Source organism: Hypanus sabinus, chromosome Y, assembly GCF_030144855.1.
Source record: "Hypanus sabinus isolate sHypSab1 chromosome Y, sHypSab1.hap1, whole genome shotgun sequence".
NCBI classification, from domain to species: Eukaryota; Metazoa; Chordata; class Chondrichthyes; order Myliobatiformes; family Dasyatidae; genus Hypanus; species Hypanus sabinus.
Window position 1 is genome coordinate 1,295,804 of NC_082740.1, and position 22,688 is coordinate 1,318,491.

General features: G+C 41.9%; 1 protein-coding gene and 1 pseudogene across 1 annotated transcript in view; both read right to left on the bottom strand.

Annotated features, from left to right (window-relative positions):
* Positions 1-647: 647 nt before the first annotated feature.
* The window catches only part of LOC132385333 (B-cell CLL/lymphoma 9-like protein), a 267,028-nt gene continuing 244,987 nt past the window's right edge, over positions 648-22,688 (bottom strand). Inside the window, exon 9 of the transcript XR_009509157.1 lies at positions 648-710. The gene's annotated coding sequence lies outside the window, so the exon portion shown is untranslated. The remainder of the gene's footprint in view (positions 711-22,688) is intronic.
* LOC132385336 (probable ATP-dependent RNA helicase ddx6) overlaps positions 18,643-22,688 on the bottom strand; it is a 99,624-nt pseudogene continuing 95,578 nt past the window's right edge.

The window sequence follows — 22,688 nt, forward strand, 5'->3', positions numbered from 1 at the left end:
TCTATCCCTCTCAACATTTTAAATACCTCGATCAAATCCCCCCTCAACCTTCTACGCTCCAATGAATAGAGACCTAACTTGTTCAACCTTTCTCTGTAACTTAAGTTTTGAAACCCAGGTAACATCCTAGTAAATCGTCTCTTCACTCTCTCTAATTTATTGATATCTTTCCTATAATTCGGTGACCAGAACTGCACACAATATTCCAAATTTGGCCTTACCAATGCCTTGTAAAATTTTAACATTACATCCCAACTTCTGTACTCAATGCTCTGATTTATAAAGGCCAGCGTTCCAAAAGCCTTCTTCACCACCCTATCTACATGAGACTCCACCTTCAAGGAACAATGCACTGTTATTCCTAGATCTCTCTGTTCCTCTGCATTCCTCAATGCCTTGCCATTTACCCTGTATGTTCTATTTGGATTATTCCTGCCAAAATGTAGAACCTCACACTTCTCAGCATTAAACTCCATCTGCCAATGTTCAGTCCATTCTTTTAACTGGCATAAATCTCCCTGCAAGCTTTGAAAACCCACCTCATTATCCACAACACCTCCTACCTTAGTATCATCAGCATACTTCCTAATCCAATTTACCAGCCCATCATCCAGATCATTTATGTATATTACAAACAACATTGGGCCCAAAACAGATCCCTGAGGCACCCCGCTAGTCACCGGCCTCCATCCCGATAAACAATTATCCACCTCTACTCTCTGGCATCTCCCATCTAGCCACTGTTGAATCCATTTTATTACTCCAGCATTAATACCTAACAACTGAACCTTCTTAACTAACCTTCCATGTGGAACTTTGTCAAAGGCTTTGCTGAAGTCCATATAGACTACATCCACTGCCTTACCCTCGTCAACATTCCTCGTAACTTCTTCAAAAAATTCAGTAAGGTTTGTCAAACATGACCTTCTACGCACAAATCCATGCTGGCTACTCCTAATCAGATCCTGTCTATCCAGATAATTATTAATACTATCTCTAAGAATACTTTCCATTAATTTACCCACCACTGATGTCAAACTGACAGGTCTATAATTGCTAGGCTTACTTCTGGAACCCTTTTTAAACAATGGAACCACATGAGCAATACGCCAATCCTCCGGCACAATCCCCGTTTCTAATGACATCTTAAAGATCTCCGTCAGAGCTCCTGCTATTTCTACACAAACTTCCCTCAAGGTCCTGGGGAATATCCTGTCAGGACCTGGAGATTTATCCACTTTTAAATTTCTTAAAAGTGCCAGTACTTCCACCTCTTTAATTGCCATAGGTTCCATAACTTACTTATTTGTTTCCTACACCTTACACAATTCAATATCCTTCTCCTTAGTGAATACCGAAGAGAAGAAATCGTTCAAAATCTCTCCCATCTCCCTCGGCTCCACACATAGCTGACCACTCTGATTCTCTAAGGGGCCAATTTTATCCCTCACTATCCTCTTGCTTTTAATATAACTGTAGAAACCTTTCGGATTTACTTTCACCTTATTTGCCAAACCAACCTCATATCTTCTTTTAGCTTTTCTAATCTCTTTCTTAAGATTCCTTTTACATTCTTTATATTCCTCGAGCATTTCCTTTACTCCATGCTGCCTATATCTATTGTAGACAGCCCTCTTTTTCCGAACCAAATTTCTAATATCCCTTGAAAACCATGGTGCTTTCAAACCTTTAACCTTTCCTTTCAACCTAACAGGAACATAAAGTTTCTGTACCCTCATAATTTCACCCTTAAATGACCTCCATTTCTCTATTACATCCTTCCCATAAAACAACTTGACCCAATCCACTCTTTCTAAATCCCTTCACATCTCCTCAAAGTTAGCCTTTCTCCAATCAAAAATCTCAACTCTAGGTCCTGTCCTGTCCTTCTCCATAATTATATTGAATCTAATGCTATTGTGATCACTGGACCTGAAGTGCTCCCCAACACTTACATCTGTCAGCTAACCTATCGCATTCCCTAACAGGAGATCCAACACTGCCCCATCTCTAGCTGGTACTTCTATGTATTGTTGCAAAAAACTATCCTGCACACATTTCACAAACTCTAAACCATCCAGCCCTTTTACAGAATGAGCTTCCCAGTCTACGTGTGTGATGCACCATCAATAACTCACACTGAGACGTAAGGCGAGATATCGGCTTTTATTGACTGGAAGAAGGAACCAGGAGTGAGTGTCCATCATACTATGTCCTGGAGACTGAGGCCGAGCGTCAAGCCTCAGGTCGCCTTTATACAGGGGCCTGTGGGAGGAGCCACAGGAGCAGTCAGCAAGGGGCATGTCCAGACAGGCAGTTCACCACAGTGTGGAAAATTAAAATCTCCCACAATCATCACCTTGTGTTTACTACAAATATCTGCTATCTCCTTACACATTCGCTCTTCCAACTCACGCTCCCCATTAGGTGGCCTATAATACACTCCTATCAGTTACTACACCCTTCCCATTCCTCAATTCCACCCAAATAGCCTCCCTAATAGCTCTCTAATCTATCCTTCCAAAGCACCGCCATAAGATTTTCTCGGACAAGCAATGCAACACCTCCTCCTCTGGCCCCTCCTACTCTATCTCACCTGAAGCAACTAAATCCAGGAATATTTAGTTGCCAATCACACCCTTCCTGCAACCATGTTTCACTAATAGCTACAATATCATAATTCCAGGTATCAATCCACGCTTTAAGCTCATCCACCTTTCTTACAATGCTCCTAGCGTTAAAATAGATACATTTAAGATACTCTCCACCTCCTCCTCTCTTTTCATCCCTAACAATGCATTCAAATTTATTATCCTTTTCTTTCTTCTCCCCTACATCTTCGGGCTGAGCGCATCCCTTCTCCATCACCTGCCTTTCCTCCCTCACACACTGTCTTTACTTGCTCTACTGGTGAACTAACCTCCTCTCCCATAGTTTCCTCAAATTGATTCCCGCCCCCCCCATCTCACTAGTTTAAAGTCCGCCCTGTAGCCCTAGCAAACCTCCCCACTAGGATATTGGCCCTCCCAGGATTCAAGTGTAACCCGTCCTTCTTGAACAGGTCACGCCTGCCCCAGAATAGGTCCCAATGATCCAGAAACTTGAATCCCTGCCCCCTGCTCCAATCCCACAGCCACGCATTCATCCTCCACCTAATTCCATTTCTACTCTCACTGTCGGGTGGCACAGGCAGTAATCCCGAGATTAGTACCTTTGTGGTCCTTCTTCTTAACTGCCTTCCTAACTCCCTGTACTCTCGTTTCAGGACCGCTTCCCCTTTCCTACCTGTGTCATTGGTACCTACATGTACCACGACCTCTGGCTCCTCACCCTCCCACTTCAGGATATCTTGGTCGCGATCAGAAACGTCCCGAACCCTGGCACCAGGGAGGCAAATTACCATCCGGGACTCCCGGTCACCTCCACAGAACCGCCTGTCGGAACCCCTGACTATCGAGTCCCCTATTACTACGGTCCTCTTTCTTCTATCTCTACCCTTCTAAGCCTCAGGGCCGTCCTCTGTGCCGGAGGCCCGGCCACTGTAACTTTCACCAGGTAGGCTGTCCCCCCCAACAGTACTCAAACATGAGTACTTATTGTCAAGGGGGTACAGCCACTGGGGTACTCTCTAGTACCTGCCTCTTCCCCTTCCTGACTGTAACCCACCTATCTGCCTCCCGTGGTCCCGGAGTGACCACCTGCCTGTAACTCCTCTCAATCACCTCCTCACTCTCCCTGACCAGGCGAAGGTCATCGAGCTGCAGCTCCAGTTCCCTAACTCGGTCCCTCAGGAGCTGCAGTTCGGCACACCTGGCGCAGATGTGGACGTCCAGGAGGCTCAGAGACTCCAGGATCTCCCACATCCGACACCGAGAACAACAAGCTGCCCTCACACTCATACTTCCTGAATAACTGAATATAACAAGAACTAAAAGATAAGCCTACTGTGCCCTCTTCCGCCTAAGCCCTCTGAGCCCGAGCCCTACACTCTGCTAGCGGCGCACTCCCCTGCCCGTTGCTTAAGGCTGCGTTCTTTTTATATCTTCCCTCCTTCCCAGGACTCCTCACGCGCCTGCGCAGTCCCGCCTCTCAGAAATCCGATCTTAGACACAATTGGACAATTTGAAAATGGCCACCGCCGCACTTCCTCTCAAGCCTCGCTGTCCTCTTCCAAAAGAGAACTCTTTTGGAAAAATAACAACAGGATACAATTTGAAAGTGAATGCCTTTTAAGCTACCCAAATAGCATTGTTTTCTACCCTGTTCTTCAAATGCAGCTAGAGGAAAATTACACATGAACAACAGTTACCAACTAATCTTCGTCCATCCGAACTTGAGAACTGAAAATGATTTTTCTGAAATAACTTCAAACACAAATTAATTTTCTTTTGTGACCACAGAAATTGGTGCCTCTGAGAGAGCTGTTACTCAGGTTGATGGATACTGACAATATTTTCTGACCCACTGCTTCACATTGTCTGTTCATCAGACCAATCTAGCAGTACACTATTGGGGCACAGCAACAGAGAACAACACAAAGATGAGTCAGTCCCCTTGAGCAAAAGTAAGAATGTTCTTCAATATATCAATCAGATCACATATTAAGAATAATTAAATAATCAGATCTATTAGCATAAATATATAGAAATTCTTAAACATTTTAGATACAATACTATTATCAATGCTCAAAAGGGTTCAAAAATGTAATGGCATCCTATCAGCATTTTCATAGTTCTAAAGGCATGGTAATGTTATCGGGACAAACCTTCAAATATTAGCGTAAAACCTACTTTATGAACACATAAGGCCTATATAATGGGCAGGCTAGGCAGGGAAGTTGTGACATGAACACTAAATTAATTTTGATATTGGAATAGAGTAATGAATGAGCCCTTCATGTCGTTTCTATGTGCCTTCAACTGAGCCAAGCACTAAACTTAAAAAAAAGGCAACCTTGCTGCTGTATGTAACAAAGCCAGCTCTTTAAAAGGGTAAGACTGTAGTACAGAGAATAGATATTTGCTAACTGGGAGTTTCTTATTCAATCCTCTCCAAATCCATGATCATCTGAACCCCAATTCAATAGGACAAAAATGGAGTTAGTGGAGAGAAACTAAAGTTGGAATATAATGCATATAATCTATTAAAAAAAACCTGGTTGTTCTGATCACTTGAAGTTTCAAAACGATGGACGGCAAAAGTAACAGCCAATACAAATTGTTCCTTGCAATAACCCCCCCCTCCCTTTTCTTGTTTTCTATCATTAATTTATGGCTCTTATTAAGTTTGCAAACAGATTCAGCATGTTGTTTGTTAGAATAGAACCACAGAACATTACAGCACAGAAACAGGCCTTTTGGCCCTTCTTGGCTGTGCTGAACCATTTTTCTGCCTAGTCCCACTGACCAGCACCTGGGCCACATCTCTCCATACACCCCTCCCACCCATGTACATGTCCAAGTTTTTCTTAAATGTTAAAAGTGAGCCCACATTTACCACTTCATCTGGCAGCTCATTCCACACTCCCACCACTCTCTGTATGAAGAAGCCCCCCCCCCCATGTTCCCTTTAAACTTTCCCCCTTCACCCTTAACCCATGTCCTCTGGTTTTTTTCTCCCCTGGCCTCAGTGGAAAAAGCCTGCTTGCATTCACTCTATCTATACCCACCATAATTTTATACACCTCTATCAAGTCTCCCCTCATTCTTTTACGCTCCAGGGAATAAAGTCCTAACTTATTCAAACTTTCTCTGTAACTCAGTTTCTCAAGTCCCGGCAACATCCTTGTAAACCTTCTCTGCAATCTTTCAACCTTATTAATATCCTTCCTGTAATTAGGTGACCAAAACTGCACACAGTATTCCAAATTCAGCCTCACCAATGTCTTATACAACCTCACCATTACATTCCAACTCTTATACTCAATACTTTGATTTATAAAGGCCAATGTACCAAAAGCTCTCTTTACGACCCTATCTACTTGCGATGCCAATTTTAGGGAATTATGTATCTGTACTCCTAGATCCCTCTGTTCTACAGCACTCCTCACTTTCCTACCATTTACCTTGGTTTGACCTTCTGAAGTGCAACACTTGTCTGCATTAAACTCCATCTTGCCATTTTTCAGCCCAACTGGTCCACATCCATCTGCAAGCTTTGAAAACCTTCCTCACTGTCCACTACACCTCCAATCTTTGTATCATCAGCAAATTTGCTGATCCATTTTACCCCATTATCATCTAGATCATTGATATTGATGACAAATAACAATGGACCCAGCACTGATCCCTGTGGCACACCACTAGTCACAGGCCTCCACTCAGAGTAGCAATCCTCCACTACCACTCTCTGGCTTCTTTCATTGAGCCAATGTCCAATCTACCTCCCCATGTATACCTAGACTCTGAATCTTCCTAACTAACCTCCCATGTGGGACCTTGTCAAAGGCCTTACTGAAGTCCATATATACAACATCCACTGCCTTCCTTTCATCAACTTTCCTGGTAACTTCCTCAAAAAACTCTAATAGATTGGTTAAACATGACCTACCAGGCACAAAGCCATGCTGACTGTTTCTAATAAGTCCCTGTCTATCCAAATACTTCCAAGTCCTAGAACTTAGTATTACTTCCAATAATTTTACCTTCTACAATGTCAAACTTATCAGCCTATAATTTCCCGGCTTACTTTTTGAGCCTTTTTTAAACGACGGAACTACATGAGATATCCTCCAATCCTCCTGCATCTGACCCGTGGATAACGACATTTTAAATATTTCTGCCAGGAACCCTGCAATTTCAACACTAGTCTCCAAGGTCTGAGGGAATACCCTGTCAGGTTCTGGGGATTTATCTACTCTGATTTGCCACAAGACAACAAGCACCTCCTCCTCTTTCATTTATAAGTTTCATGACCTCACTACTTGTTTGCCTTGTTTCCATAGACTCCATTCCAGTTTCCTTAGTAAATACAGATGCAAAAAACCCATTTAATATCGCTTCCATTTCTTTTGATTCCATACATAGCTGACCACTCTGATCTTCAAAAGGACCGATTTTATCCCTTACTATCCTTTCGCTCTTAACATACCTGTAGAAGCTCTTAGGATTATCCTTCACCTTGACTGCCAAAGCAACCTCATGTCTTCTTTTAGCCCTCCTAATTTCTTTCTTAAGTATTTTCTTACTCTTTTTATACTCCTCAAGCATCTTATTTGCTCCCTGTTGCCTATACATGTTAAACATCTCTCTTCTTCTTTATCAGAGTTCCAAAATCCGTCAAGAACCAAAGTTCCTTATTCTTATTCGCTTTGCCTTTACCCCTGACAGGAACATTCAAACTCTGCACCCTCAAAATTTCTCCTTTGAAGGCCTCTCACTTACCAATCACATCCTTGCCAGAGAACAACCTGTCCCAATCTACGCTTATAGATCCTTTTTCATTTCTTCAAATTTGGCCTTTTTCCAGTTTAGAATTTCAACCTGAGGACCAGATCTATTTTTATCCATGATCAAGTTGTAACTAATGGCGTTATGATCACTGGAACCAAAGTGTTCCCCTACACACACTTCCGTTACCAACCCTAACTCATTTCCTAATAGGAGATCTAATATTGCATCCTCCCTAGTTGGTACATCTATATATTGATTTAGAAAACTTTCCTGAACATATTTCACAAACACTAACCCATCTAGACCTTTAACAGTATGGGAGTCCCAATTCATTAGTTTAAAAGCTGTTTCATTTTTACTTCATAACTAAATGGTAACTTTTCTTTGGGGAGTGAAAGGAAAAAGTGAATGGAGGGGAACTATGAAAAATAGATAATTTAAAAAACATTATTGAGAATGCATGACTGATACTCTGGTTGAAAAGCAATTCATCATTGTATCTCAAGATTTTAGTTCATTAATGGGATCTGTGTTATATGTTATCAACTTCTAACTACAGTTCACTTGATGTATTTACAACCTAAAAGAAATTAGCAATGCTGGTGGTGCTGCATGCAAAAGTGCCCTTCACAGCTTTAGTCTACACATTTCCAGCCCATTACAATAATTATTTGTTATCAAAGGTATTATGATAGAAAAAAACATATTCACATGTTTACAGGTGTACAAACATTAATCTTTTGTGGGATACACTTCATCTTACTGTCTGTGTTTAGAAGTTCCTTAAGTCCAAGAGCTGTTGTCGCAGAACAGAATACATTCAAATCTATGAAGTGTGATGGAGAAGGTATAGGATTCTTAAGTGTTCTGCTAAGGTCATGCTTAGAGTCTTCTGGGCAGCCTCCATGAACAAGATTAAAATGCACAAAGCCGCTTTCCTTCTGAGTACAAATGCAACAGAATAGGCCTATTTAACATCTATACATCAAGATGACATTTCATCTAGAGTTCCAGCTCAACTTCTCCAAGAAAACAGTCTCCTTCAAAAATTAAAAGTATTTAAGATTTGGCAGATTCTTCAGTTCCCCCACCAATACATTCCATTTTACTCTCATCAATAGAAACTGATGAAGTTAATGTCACACAAATCTGAGTTGTATCCCACCACACAAACAGCTCCTCACCCTCCCTGCCAAATGGATGACTGTAAAATGGGGATAGTATTTATATGGTTCAGCATCACTTTAAGGCACTTCATACAAATACCATTAACATTTTGTAACCTAAGACTGAGAAGTATGTGCACTGGAGAAATTGAGAAGCCATCAGATGAATATCCTGGTAAATGTCCCGAGGGTACAAAAACAAGTGTGTTAGCTCCTTCAAAGGCTGATGGAAAAATGGTGTTTTAAAATAATCATTGGTAAGAGGAGCCAATCAACTACATTGTGCTTCATAATGAGAAATATCCTTCTCCTCCTTTAATATGTTTGATGATTTGGCTTCTGCTGCCTTCTGTGGTGAAGAATTCCAGAGGATCATCACTCTATGGGTGAAGAAATTTTCTCACAATATTGGTAAATGCTAATTGCATTTTTAACTTGGTTAGAGCACCAAATCATACAGCTTAACCAATACAAAGCAATTTAAGTTAATATCTTGACTAGAAAAATGAATGCCTAGCCACAACTTAAGCAATTTTATAAAAATTACACTCTTTCAAGTCAAGTCAAGTCAAGTCAACCTTTATTGTCATATCGACCACAACTGCTGGTACAGTGCACAGTAAAAATAAGACGTTTTCCAGGACCATGGTGTTACATGACACAGTACAAAAACTGGACTGAACTATGTAGATAAAAACATGAAAGCTATACTAGACTATAGACCTACACAAAAACAGTACAGGTATTACAATAAATAATAAACAGGACAGTAGGGGAAACATAGAAAATAGGAGCAGGAGTAGGCTATTCGGCCCTTCGAGCCTGCACCGCCATTCAGTATGATCATGGCTGATCATCCAACTCAGAACCCTGTACCTGCTTTCTCTCCAAACCCCCGATCCCTTTAGCCACAAGGGCCATATCTAACTTCCTCTTAAATATAGCCAATGAACTGGCCTCAACTGTATCCTGTGGCAGAGAATTCCACAGATTCACCACTCTCTGTGTGAAGAAGTTTTTCCTCATCTCAGTCCTAAAAGACTTCCCCTTTATCCTAAAACTGTGACCCCTCGTTCTGGACTTCCCCAACATCGGAAACAGTCTTCCTGCATCTAGATTGTCCAATCCCTTTAGAATTTTATATGTTTCAATAAGATCCCCCCTCAGTCTTCTAAATTTCAGTGAGTATAAGCCTAGTCGATCCAGTCTTTCTTCATATGAAAGTCCTGCCATCTCAGGAATCAATCTGGTGAATCTTCTCTGTACTCCCTCTATGGCAAGTTTGTCTTTCCTCAGATTAGGGGACCAAAACTGCACATAATATTCTAGGTCCGGTCTCACCAAAGCCTTGTACAACTGCAGTAGAACCTCCCTGCTCCTGTACTCAAATCCTTTTGCTATGAATGCCAACATACCATTTGCCTTTTTCACCGCCTGCTGTACCTGCATGCCCACCTTCAATGACTGGTGTACAATGACACCCAGGTCTCGTTGCATCTCCCCTTTTCCTAATCGGCCACCGTTCAGATAATAATCTGTTTTCCTGTTCTTGCAACCAAAGTGGATAACCTCACATTTATCCACATTAAATTGCATCTGCCATGAATTTGCCCACTCACCTAACCTATCCAAGTCACCCTGTATCCTTCTTAGCATCCTCCTCACAGCTAACACCGCCGCCCAGCTTCATGTCATCCGCAAACTTGGAGATGCTGCATTTAATTCCCTTGTCTAAATCATTAACATATATTGTAAACAACTGAGTCCCAGCACAGCCTTGCGGTACAACACTAGTCACTGCCTGCCATTCTGAAAAGGTCCCATTTACTCCCATTCTTTGCTTCCTGTCTGCCAACCAATTCTCTATCCACATCAATACCATACCCCCAATACTGTGTGCTTTAAGTTTGCACACTAATCTCCTGTGTGGGACCTTGTCAAAAGCCTTTTGAAAATCTAAATATACCACATCCACTGGCTCTCCCCATCCACTCTACTAGTTACATCTTCAAAAAATTCTATAAGATTCATCAGACATGATTTTCCTTTCACAAATCCATGCTGACTTTGTCCGATGATTTCACCTCTTTCCAAATGTGCTGTTTTCACATCTTTGATAACCGACTCTAGCATTTTCCCCACCACCGATGTCAGACTAACCGGTCTATATTTCCCCAGTTTCTCTCTCCCTCCTTTTTAAAAAGTGGGGTTACATTAGCCACCCTCCAATCCTCAGGAACTAATCCAGAATCTAAGGAGTGTTGAAAAATTATCACTAATGCATCCACTATTTCTTGGGCTCCTTAAGCACTCTGGGATGCAGACCATCTGGCCCTGGGGATTTATCTGCCTTTAATCCCTTCAATTTACCTAATGCCACTTCCCTACTAACATGTATTTCCCTCAGTTCCTCCATCTCACTAGACCCTCGGTTCCTTACTATTTCCAGAAGATTATTTATGTCCTCCTTAGTGAAGACAGAACCAAAGTAGTTATTCAATTGGTCTGCCATGTCTTTGTTCCCTATGATCAATTCACCTGTTTCTGACTGTAAGGGACCTACATTCTATAATTCTATATCTATATTCTACATTCTATATCTATAAAAGCTTTTACAGTCAGTTTTTATGTTCCCTGCCAGCTTTCTCTCATAATCTTTTTTCCCTTTCCTAATTAAGCCCTTTGTCCTCCTCTGCTGGTCTCTGAATTTCTCCCAGTCTTCAGGTGTGCTGCTGTTCTTTGCTAATTTATGTTTCTTCTTCGGACTTGATACTATCCCTAATTTCCCTTGTTAGCCGTGGGTGCACTACCTTCCCTGGTTTATTCTTTTGCCAAACTGGGATGAACAATTGTTGTAGTTAATTCATGCGATTTTTAAATGCTTGCCATTGCATATCCACCGTCAACCCTTTAAGTATCATTTGCCAGTCTATCTTAGCTAATTCATGTCTCATACCTTCAAAGTTACCCTTCTTTAAGTTCAGAACCTTTGTTTTTGAATTAACTATGTCACTCTCCTTCTTAATGAATTCCACCATATTATGGTCACTCTTACCCAAGGGGCCTCGCACGACAAGATTGCTAACTAACCCTTCATCATTGCTCAATACCCAATCTAGAATGGCCTGCTCTCTAGTTGGTTCCTCAACATGTTGGTTCAGAAAACCATCCCGCATACATTCGAAGAAATCCTCTTCCTCAGCACCCTTACCAATTTGGTTCACCCAATCTATATGTAGATTGAAGTCACCCATTATAACCACTGTTCCTTTATTGCACGTATTTCTAATTTCCTGTTTAATGCCATCTCCAACCTCACTACTACTGTTAGGTGACCTGTACACAACTCCCACCAGTGTTTTCTGCCCCTTAGTGTTATGCAGCTCTACCCATATCAATTCCACATCCTCCAGGCTAATGTCCTTCCTTTCTATTGCGTTAATCTCCTCTCTAACCAGCAATGCTACCCCATCTCCTTTTCTTTCCTGTCTATCCCTCCTGAATATTGAATATCCCTGGATGTTGAGTTCCCATCCTTGGTCACCCTGGAGCCATGTCTCTGTGATCCCAACTATATCATATTCATTAATAAATATCTGCACATTCAATTCATCCACCTTGTTATGAATGCTCCTCGCATTGACACACAAAGCCTTCAGGCTTGTTTTTACAACACTCTTAGCCCTTATGCAATTACGTTGAAAAGTGGCTCTTTTTGCTTTTTGCCCTGGATTTGCCTGCCTGCCATGTTTACTTTTCACCTATTTTTTGCTTCTACCCTCATTTTACACCCCTCTGTCTCTCTGCACTTGTTCCCATCTCCCTGCCACATTAGCTTAAAGCCTCCTGTAGTTAACGCTCCCCTTAGGACATTGGTTCCAGTCCAGCCCAGGTGCAGACCGTCCTGATAATACCGGTCCCACCTCCCCCAGAACTGGTTCCAGTGCCCCAGAAATTTGAATCCCTCCCCTTGCACCATTTTTCAAGCCACATATTCAACTGAAATATCCTCCTATTTCTACTCTGACTAGCATGTGGCACTGGTAGTAATCCAGAGATTATTACCTTTGTGGTCCTACTTTTTAGTTTATCTCCTAACTCCCTAAATTCACCTTGTAGGAACTCATCCCATTTGTACCTATGTGCACCACAACCACTGGCTGTTCACCCTCCCATTCCAGAATGTCCTGCGGCCCCTCAGAGACATCATTGACCCTTGCACCACAGAGGCAACATACCATCCTGGAGTCTCGTTTGCGGCCGCAGAAACGCCTATCTTTTCCGCTTACAATCGAATCCCCTATCACTATAACTCTCCCACTCCTTTTCCTTCCCTCCTGTGCCGCACAGCCACCCATGGTGTAATGAACTCGGCTGCTGTTGCCTTCCCCTGATGAGACATCTCCCCCAACAGTATCCAAAACAGTATATCTGTTTAGATGGGAGATTACCTCAGGGGACTCCTGCACTACCTGCCTACTACTACGCTGTCTAGTGGCCACCCATTCCCTTTCTCCCTTTCTACATAATGGTAAATATGTTAAAGAGATAAAGTTTATTATTTTTGTAATATCCAAAATGCTTCAGGATCCTAAAGCATTTTGTAGCCAATTAACAATCCTAAAAAGTGGCAATTGTTGTAATGTTGTTTTCACAGGTATTTATTTGGAGACCTTCTCTAATTTATAAAAAGTTAGAGATTTTTCAATAGATATCCCAAACTTCTTCTGAAATTACCTTGCATGTGTATCAGACTGGAAATGAAACTTCCCGTTTTGTCATTCTTATTTTGAGATAGTCTACTCACCATTTTGTCTCTTTCACTTTCATTCTTCTCCCACATTCATCTCTTTTGCTTCCACTTCCAATATCTTCAATCTCTTATGCTTCAAATTTAATGATCTTATAAATGTATATAGGTAATAACAATCTAATTTGAAAATGAAAAACTGGCCAGAACTTCTGTTGTGAAGAGCAAAACTTTTGACAAAACTTCCTGCACAAGTGACAACACTCATCTTGGAGTCAGTAACAGGAAATATTACTGAACAATTAAGGCCTGTGAACAGCATATGCCTCATAAAGCATTAAACCTAATGCATTTCTATTACACTATTCAAAATAATGGCTGCTGTTATAACTGAGACCAACCTTTCTATACAAATGTATGTCTTTTGTTTCATTTAATATATATAAAGTCAATCAATCCGCTTTGTAGAATATAATTAACACATGAAACTCCTGAGTAGTGAGTTCCAAAGATCTGTAGGAAAATATTAACAGAAGACATGAGAGCAGAATTAGGTCATTCAGCTATTGAATTATTTAATTATAATTAAGTATATTCTGCAAAGAGGATTGATTCATTGAGTCTACTCTGCCATTCAGTCGTGGGCTAATCCAATTCTTCCAGTCATCCCCATTCCCCTGCCTTCACCCCATACCCTTGATGCCCTGACTAATCTAGAATCTATCTATCTCTGCCTTAAATACACCCAAGGACTTGGTCTCCACAGCTGCTCGTGTCAACAAATTCCATAGATTTACCACCCTTTGACTAAAGTAATTTCTTTGCATCTCTGTTCTAAATGGACGTCCTTCAATCTGACATCGTGCCCTCTTGTCCTAGACTCCCCTACCATGGGAAATAACTTTTCCATGTCTAATCTGTCCAGGCCTTTTAACATTCAGAATGTTTCTATGAGATTCCCCCTCATTCTCCTGAACTCCAGGGAATACAGCCCAAGAGCTGTCAGACATTGCTCATAGTAACTTTTTCATTCCTGGAATCATTCTTAGGAATCTTCTGTGAACCCTCTCCAAAGTCAGTAAATCCTTTCTAAAATACAGAGCCCAAAACTGCACACAATACTCCAAGTATGATCTCACAAGTGCCTTATAGAGCCTCAACATCACATCCCTGCTTTTATATTCGATACCTCTAAAAATGAATGCCAACATTGCATTCGCCTTCTTCACAGACAGCTCAATCTGGAGGTTAACCTTTAGGGTATCTTGCACAAGGACTTCAAGTCAAGTCACTTTTTATTGTCATTTTGACCATAACAACAATGCATAGTAAAAACAAGACAATGTTTTTCAGGACCATGGTGTTACTTGACATTGTACAAAAACTAGACCTAGCTATGTAAAAAACAACATAGAAAAAAAACTACACTAGACTACAGACCTACCCAAGACTGCATAAAGTGAACAAACAGTGCAGGTATTACAATAAATAATAAACAGGACAATAGGGCAGTAAGGTCTCAGTCCAGGCGCTGGGTATTGAGGAGTCTGATAGCTTGGGGGAAGAAACTATTACATAGTCTGGTCGTGAGAGCCCGAATGCTTTGGAGCCTTTTCCCAGATGGCAGGAGGGAGAAGAGATTGTATGAGGGGTACGTGGGGTCCTTCATAATGCTGTTTGCTTTGCGGATGCAGCGTATAGTGTAAATGTCCATAATGGCAGGAAAAGAGACCCTGATGATTGTCTCAGCTAATCTCATTATCCGCTGCAAGGTCTTGCGATCTGAGACGGTGCAATTCCCGAACCAGTCAGTGATGCAGATGCTCAGGATGCTCTCAATACAACCCCTGTAGAATATAGTGAGGCTGGGGGGCTGGAAGATGGACTTTGCTCAGCCTTCACAGAAAGTAAAGAGGCTGCTGGGCTTTCTTTGCTATGGAGCTGGTGTTGAGGGACCAGGTGAGATTCTCCACCAGGTGAACACCAAGAAATTTGGTGCTCTTTAAGATCTCTACCGAGGAGCCGTCGATGTTCAGCGGGAAGTGGTTGCTCCGTGCCCTCCTGAAGTCAACAACCATCTTTTTTGTTTTGTTCACATTAAGAGACAGGTTGTTGGCTCTGCACCAGTCCGTTAGCCGCTGTACCTCCTCTCTGTAAGCTGACTCGTCGTTCTTGCTGATGAGCCCCGCCACGGCCGCGTCACTGGCGAACTTGATGATGTGGTTCGAGCTGTGTGTTGCTGCACAGTCGTGGGTCAGCAGAGTGAACAGCAGTGGACTGAGCACACAGCCCTGGGTAGCCCCCGTGCTCAGTGTGATGGTGTTGGAGATGCTGCTCCCAATCCGGACTGACTGAGGTCTCCCAGTCAGGAAGTCTAGGATCCAGTTGCAGAGGGAGGTGTTCAGACCCAGTAGGCTCAGCTTTCCAATCAGTTTCTGAGGGATGGTTGTGTTGAATGCTGAACTGAAGTCTATGAACAGCATCCGAACGTATGTGTCTTTTTTGTCCAGGTGGGTTAGGGCCAGGTGGAGGGTGGTGGCAATGGCATCATCTGTTGAGCGGTTGGGATGGTACGCGAACTGCAGGGGGTGCAGTGAGGGGGGCAGCAGGGTCTTGATACGCCTCATGACAAGCCTTTTGAAGCACTTTATGATGATGGATGTGAGTGCAACGGGACGGTACTCACTGAGGCAGGACACGGAAGACTTCTTCGGCACGGGGACGATTGTGGCGGCCTTGAAGCACGTTGGAACGATGGCGCTGCTCAGGGAGATGTTGAAGATGTCAGTGAGAACATCTGCTAACTGGTCTGCACACCCTCTGAGCACTCTACCAGGGATGTTGTCTGGTCCAGCAGCCTTCCATGTCGGAAGGGTTCTTCTCACATCAGCCACGGAGAGACACAGCACCTGGTCATTCGCAGGAGGGGTGGACTTCCTCGCCGCCCCGTCATTTTTTGCCTCAAACCAGGCGTAGAAGTTATTCAGAGCATCTGGGAGGGAGACATCACCCGCAGAGTCAGGTGATGTTGTCCTGTAATTGGTGATGTCCTGGATGCCCTTCCACATGCGCCACGTGTCGCCGATGTCCTGGAAGTGGCTGTGGATTCACTGGGCATGTGCACGCTTTGCCCCTCTGATGGCTCGTGACAGTGTGGCCCTTGCTGTTGTTAGGGCTGACTTGTTGTCTGCTCTGAAGGCGGAGTCGCGGGACCTCAGCAGCACATGCACCTCCGTGGTCATCCATGGCTCCTGGTTGGCACGTATAGTGATGGTCTTGGACAGAGTAACATCATCAATGTACTTGCTGATGTAGCTGGTCACTGATGCTGTGTACTCCTCTAAGTTGGTAGAGTCGCCATCGGTTGCAGCCTCCCTGAACATGTGCCAGTCAGTGAGCTCAAAGCAGTCTTGAAGAACAGAGTTGGCTCCTGCTGGCCTGGTTTTCACCTGCTTCTGAACTGGTCTGGAGCGCCTGGTGAGCGGTCTGTATGCTGGGATTAGCATAACAGAGATGTGGTCTGAGTATCCGAGGTGGGGGGAGGCTCTGCCCGGTACATGTCGGGAATGTTTGTGTAAACCAGGTCCAACACGTTCTCCCCCCTCGTTGCAAAGTCCACATACTGATGGAATTTGGGGAGCGCTGACTTAAGGTTCACGTGGTTAAAATCACCGGCGACAATAAACAGACCATCAGGGTGTGCGTTCTGCAGTTCGCTAATGGCCCCGTACAGTTCACAGAGCGCCTCCTTAGCATTAGCACTGAGGGAATGTAGACACCGAATATAAGGACAGAGGTGAATTCCCGTGGCAAATAAAATGGTCTGCATCGAACTGCCACAAACTCCACTAGCGATGAGCAGTGTCTGGAAACCAGCACAGAGTTCTTACACCATTCCGTGTTGATGTAAACACAGACACCGCCACCACGAGCCTTACCGGAGAGAGCTGCATCTCTGTCCGAACGAAACAAAGCTAGCCCGTCTAGCTGGATGGCAGAGTCCGAAATCCCATCAGTGAGCCATGTCTCTGTGAAGACGTATGTGGAGCAAACTCTGTACTCCTGCCGAGTATTACGTTGGAGTCGGACGGAGTCCATTTTATTGTCCAGGGAGCGGACATTGGAGAGCAGAATGGACGGGAGAGCCGGCCGGCTAGGGTTTGCTTTGAGCCTGGCACGGACCCCTACCCGCTTGCCTCACTTCTGCTTCCTCGCACATCGCTTTTGACGTCTCCATCTCCGGCTCCCAACATCGGGCAAGTCCGAGGAATGTAAGCCCGTTCCCCTCAGCAAGCCGACGTCGCGTAATTCAGCCAGCAGATCTTTGTGAAGGTTTGTTTTTGGACGCTCTCTGTATTGTAGTAGTGTCTGGTGATGGTAGATAGTCGCTCTGTTATCCATGTGCCCCAATCGAAAATTGTGTATCAAATTAGATTAGAAAATTAAAGTAACACCAGGTCTGAAAGGCCGCTTCTGCTGTGCTGCACCACCTCATGGGAAAAATCTTAATACTACAATCAGCTGTAAGGTTTGTAATGCTCATTAAAACACCAGGCAATGACAACAGCTTCAAACTACAAATCACAAGAAGAAATTAGAGGGACGAATGAGGGTGGGATTGATTGTTAATAGGTGAAGGGAAGAGTGGCAGTAAGTAAGGTAAAAAATATTAGCAACACGACCATAACACCAATAAACAATGTGAACAATTCAGCATAATTAGAGAACATGCATTAGGTCTTCTTGACAAGATGAATTGGGAGAAAGTGCAGAGAAAAACATACAACTTAATAGACAATAGACAATAGGTGCAGGAGGAGGCCATTCTGCCCTTCTAGCCAGCACCGCCATTCACTGTGATCATGGCTGATCATCCACAATCAGTACTCCGTTCCTGCCCTCTCACCATATCCCTTGACTCCACTATCTTGTGAGGTAGTGGAAAAAAAATTTTGTCTGAGTTGTCAGAATGATGGAGTAGCTGATCAGGTTGATTTAAATCTTCTATGATTCTCTTTAAGAATATTCTGGAAAACATAGCAGACAGAAAAGGAGGTAATGGTTGGCATGGGTGTGGAACTCCAAGTTATCTCTTCTCTAAATTCCATTATCTTAAGATGATAATAATAATTTAATGTTGCTTTATGTGACACTGTTAGGTCTCCAAAAAAAAAGCTAGAGTGCCTTCAGTGTTTGGAGTTGGGACATAGCTCTGAAATTTTTAAGACAGAATAGGATACAAAAAGTAAAAGGCAATACTGACTGTGAGATCAGAAATTTCAAAAAGGTGATACAGCAACAAATTAGAGAAAGGTTGGTCAATATAATAAATTGATCAGATATAGCCCCCTGGGTATGTGAAAATAAAAGTCATGAGTACATGTATGAATTAAGATGACATGGAAAAGATAGGGAAGAGAAGAAACAAATTCAGATGATATATAAAATCACTAAGAATAATTAAGTCATGTGGCTATGAAGACCGACATATGGAAAACAATGAATGATCTTAACAAATTTATGGGATTTGTGTACATAGTGGTGAATAAGGGATTCAATTCTGATGAAGGATCTCAGCCTGAAACATCAATCGTTTATTCATTTTAATAGATGCTGCCTGATCTGGTGAATTTCTCCAGCATTTGTGTGTTGCAAGGGATTTTATTAAAAGGCAAGAGAATAATGGTACCTGTGACATAAACCTAAAAGAGGCAAAATGATGATTATAAAGTTATTGTCCTTTCTACATCAGTAACAGGAGTTCTTACATGAAAAAAATAATCCAAGGTCTGTAGCCTGTTCTTTGAGATTCAGAACCGAAATGGCACAAGAGACTTCAGAATCTGATAATCATTGGAATAAATAACTGCATGCACAACTCAAAGAACAACTCTGAATTTAAATGAAACTACTTAAATGGTAAAAAGTTTATTATCAAGTAAATGTTGTCAATTTAGTTACCAACCAATACTAACAATTTTAGTTTGAAGTTATTGTTTATCCTCTCCATTTGTCTCACTGTGGTATTCTGCAACATACAGACTCTTATCAATGCTGCCAGGGATGGGCTTGATCTCTGTTCCAAGCTGTTCCTCAACGGCCTTCAGATTAAAGCGGTCATCATATGTGATTAGATTGATTGCAAGGCCAATGAAAAGGAATTGTTAGTAAATTCCGTGAAATAAAAATCTGACCCATTACTATATAGATTATATATCTAATGTGTTTTAAGTTCCAAATTTTTACTGAAAATCACTGTAATAGATGTGCCACACTACTTGTATACATGGGCTCACTTATAGAATAATAATGGATTTGGAAAATTTATTAGAAAGCTTATGTACAACATTATTATACATTCTCAATATAAATATCACTTTAAAATAGATCGGTTATTATCACGCCCTGCATAACATGCCAAATTGAATAATTAATTGGTTGAGAATATGCAAGGGCATATAAACCATATTTTCTTGAAGTACACCCAAGGTGATCTAACATGACTCAATGAATGTAGAGTAATATGACAAATGCATTTTCTTCCCCTTCCAGTTGAAAACCCATGCAATATGATATTGTATGTGGAATGATGTTAAAGAATAGCAGGTCCACTAAACAAGAATGGGCATTCAAAAAAGTTCATCCTATAAATAAGATTTTTTATTACCTACCAGTGCAAACCAAGTTGCAACACATTCCATTTCTAAAATCATGGAACACTCGGTTACGATGTTCCTGTCAAAAATAATTGACAAATTATTTTAATTTATGAACCTCACTTCATAAAACGTATTTGATAAGGTCCCACATAGGAAATTGGTGGGTAAAACCAAAGCTCAGGGAATCGGGGGGAAGATATTGACATGGATAGAAAACTGGTTGGCAGATAGAAAGCAAAAGGTAGTGGTGAATGGGTATTTCTCGGAATGGCAGGTAGTGACTAGTGGGGTGCCACAGGGCTCCGTATTGGGACCACAGCTGTTTACAATTTACATCAACGATTTAGATGAAGGCATTGAGAATAGCATCAGCAAATTTGCTGATGATACTAAGCTGGGTGGCAGTGTAACATGTGATGAGGATGTTAGGAGAATTCAGGATGACTTGGATAGGCTGGGAGAGTGGGCAGATACTTGGCAGATGATGTTTAATGTGAATAAATGTGAGGTTATCCACTTTGGGAGTAAGAACAGGAAGGCAGATTATTATCAGAACGGTGTAGAGTTAGGTAAGGGGGAAATACAAAGAGATCTAGGAGACCTTGTTCATCGGTCACTGAAGGTGAATGAGCAAGTGCAGCAGGCAGTGAAGAAGGCTAATGGAATGTTGGCCTTTATTACAAAGGGAATTGAGTACAAGAGCAAGGAAATCCTCTTGCATTTGTACAGAGCCCTGGTAAGACCACACCTGGAGTATTGTGTACAGTCTCCAGGGTTAAGGAAGGACATCCTGGCTGTAGAGGAAGTGCAGCGTAGATTCACTAGGTTAATTCCTGGGATGTCTGGATTGTCTTACGCAGAGAGGTTAGAGAGACTGGGCTTATAGACGCTGGAATTAAGGAGATTGAGAGGGGATCTGATGGAAGCATATAAGATTATTAAGGGACTGGACAAGATAGAGGCAGGAAATATGTTCCATATGCTGGGAGAGTCCAGTACCAGAGGGCATGGTTTGAGAATAAGGGGTAGGTCATTTAGGACAGAGTTAAAGAAAAACTTCTTCTCCCAGAGAGTTATGGGGGTCTGGAATGCACTGTCTCAGAAGGCAGTGGAGGCCAATTCTCTGGATGCTTTCAAGAAGGAGCTAGATAGGTATCTTATGGATAAGGGAAATCAAGGGATATGGGGACAAGGCAGGAACCGGGTATTGATAGTAGATGATCAGCCATGATCACAGAATGGCAGTGCAGGCTTGAAGGGCCGAATGGTCTACTTCTGCACCTATTGTCTATTGTATACCTTAAATTGTCAGTATATTTAATATGTGTAGGGGCCACAATTTTTCAGATCAAGCCTCTCCATTTTGATCAGGCTTACCAAGACTTACCAATAAATATCTACTCTCAATCTCTACAATAACTCAGAAAGATTACTGTAAGAATAATTATCAGCAAGATAGGACAAAATAAACCTTAATATAAAACATCCATAACCAAATGTTCTTCTGAAATAATCTCCACAGGCTTGTCATATATCCAAGATAATAAGACTTTCAGACATATGAATAGAACCAAACCATTCAATACAATACAGTCTGCTCCATCATGGCTTATTTATCGTTAATTCAATTTACTGGAAAGTGAAAAATAGAGTCGACCCTCTTTATCCGCGGGTTCCACACGCGGATTCAACTAACCGTGGATCAGGGAAACCCAGAAGTTCCCTCTCCAGCACTTGTTGTTTGAGCATGTACAGACTATTTTTTCTTGTCATTATTCCCTAACAATACAGTAAACAACTATTTACATAGCTTTTATATTATATTAAGTATCTACAGATAATTTAAAGTATACGGGAGGAGGTGCATAGGTTACCACGGCTCAGGATCGAAAAATCGGTTCTCTCTCCAGCACTCATCGTTTGAGCATGTATAGACTTTTTTCTTGTCATTATTCCCTAAACAATACAGTATAACAATTATTTACATAGCATTTACTTTGTATTAGGTATTAAGTTGTAACAGGTACATCTGGTATTATTTAGCATCAGTTAATCTAATGTCTTAGTATATAGTATATATTTTACCTTTCTATGCATATAAAGCACTTAAGAAACATATGCATTTCAATAATTAAACCATTGCGTTGCTTAGTAATAATTGTAGCTTTCAATGGGTAGGGCACTTCACATGTTCCATTATTCTCACTTTATCATTCATCCTTTAAAATTGTTCCAGTCGTAGACCGACTATAGTCTAACTCTTTTCCAATGACCGATGGTGTTTCACCTCTTTCCGATTGCTTTATTATTTCCAATTTATTTTTAATCCTGATTGTTTTCCATCAACGGAAAATAAACACTGCCGATTCAGCAGCAGCTGCAGTGAAGGGTCCTTACCTGAACTCTGCCAGGTCCTAAAGTCCACCACAGTGAGCCAGGTTAAATAAGGGACTTGAGCATCCATGTTTTTTGAAATCCGCAGTGGTTCCCAGAACTAATTCTCCATGGATAAGGAGGGCCGACTGTATTTCAGGCAACTCAACACCATATTTGAATAGGGGCTTTTTTTTTGGCAGTGCTGGAAGTATGGGGGCCAAAGAAATGCAAAATACTTAGACTAAACAATTTTGTATTTAATTGAATGGGTTCCAGATTCTCTACAACACCCTCATCTGTTATACAAAATTAATTTCTTCACCACCCCACATTCAAAGATAATGTT